We start from the raw sequence: 1781 nt of genomic DNA, 5'->3' as shown, positions 1-1781 counted from the left end.
TTACAGATGGTTGTAGGGGTGCCAAAAGAAAAGATCTATGGTTATAGTGTGATAATGAGTTTTGATAAGGGATCTATGGATTGATGATGTAAGTTATATAGAAGAAAGTTGACTTGCTCCATGCTTTTCTATTTTTCTGTTTCGCATCCATTTATTTCCCCTCTATTGCCCAAATTATGGTGGGCCCCTAAAAACCGCCTACCTAAATTTATCAAAGTGATTTATTTGAAGGTGTGATGTGCAGGCTGTCCCAGTTAGGCTGAAATTTACTGAAAAAAGTACAATATAAAGTTATACCTATGTAAGAGCTTTGAATATAAAAGAAAAGGTAACCTGGAATCATGAACAACATCATTTATAATTACTTAAAATAGGTACTTTAGTTTAATTCAATAACATAAAAGGAATATAAATAAGAAAATCAATAAACAAAGTGTGTGCAACTGCCAGAAATTATATTGAGCAAGCCCACCCTAACAATTCCCGAGCTCTAGAGGGGATGGAAACTATGTAACACCTTACTTAGGGAAACTCATCCACTCCTTGCTTGTGAAATTCATAACGTAATGTATTATAAAGAACTTTTCTGTGAAATCAACTTAAATAAACACAGTTAAATTACATTATCTATATATTTTCCTTTTCTTCTCCAAGAGGATAAAATAAGGGAATTACTGACCTAACTGCTCAAGTAAGGTAACTACCGGAAGCGGTTTGTACCATGAATGTGCGGGTGTCACCATCTCTACCAGGAAAGGTGGTTGACAATTAAGCTTAATGTGGTTCGAATGCTTCTCAGAACAACCGTCCTGGTCATGGGTTTTAACCAATGTGAGCTACTGCGGCCCATTCCACCTGGAAATGGAAAGGAATAGAGTGCTTCAGCTTCTTGGGCGCGCATCCAGGTGAAGCTGGATTAGCGGGGTTGTCTTGTGAGTGAACGTGGTTAGAGGGGTGAAGACTAATTTGGAGGGGGTGGTCATCCTTACAATTTGATAAGAGCTATCTTGATGTCACCAGGGCTACTCTCCGAAGGTATATAAAGGGTCGCCGTATCCTTGGAATAATAGCGCTCACCGAACCGACGGTAGCAGTCCTCACCGACACCAGGATACAGGGGCGACCACCATACCGAACCTGGCGGGAGGACAAGTGGTAAAAACTGTCTTCACGGTAGTTCATTCATCGCTCTCGATCCCAACCATGGTCCGTGAGAACAACTATATGTTTGTCTCACCTAGAAGACTGAAGGCCATCTTGAGACGATGCCATGGAAACCGGGCCCCTGGTCAAGATAGGATACAGACGGTCCTGTTGAAACAACTACCAAGGAAGGGAATCGCACATCTCACCAACCTGTACAATTCGTGCTTGAGGTTGAGGTACTTTCCAGACAAATGGAAACATGTCATCTTGTTTCCACTCCTCAAGCCGAAGAGGACAGGATTTGACGCCGACCATTACAGGCTCCTATAACAGTACAGGCTCCTATACCAGTACAGGCTCCTATATAAGTCTCCTACCACATCTCGCTGAGGTTTACGAATAGATCATCCTGAATTACGTTCGGGAATTCTGTGATGAACACTCCGTTATCCCTTACGAGCAGACCGGCTTTCAGGCACACATGAGCACGGAACACCATCTGATGAAGCTCCAGCATGAAGTGAACTCCAGCTTCAGTAGGAACCACGATACAGCTATGATATCCATAGATTGTACAAAAGATTGAGAGCAGGACCATCTCTGTGCGGGTTCGAGATGCGTTTTCCCGTTCCATC

This window comes from Halyomorpha halys, unplaced genomic scaffold (assembly GCF_000696795.3).
Source record: "Halyomorpha halys isolate HHAL.00 unplaced genomic scaffold, Hhal_1.1 Scaffold1241.1, whole genome shotgun sequence".
NCBI lineage: Eukaryota > Metazoa > Arthropoda > Insecta > Hemiptera > Pentatomidae > Halyomorpha > Halyomorpha halys.
Note: the sequence above shows the minus strand (reverse complement) of the source record.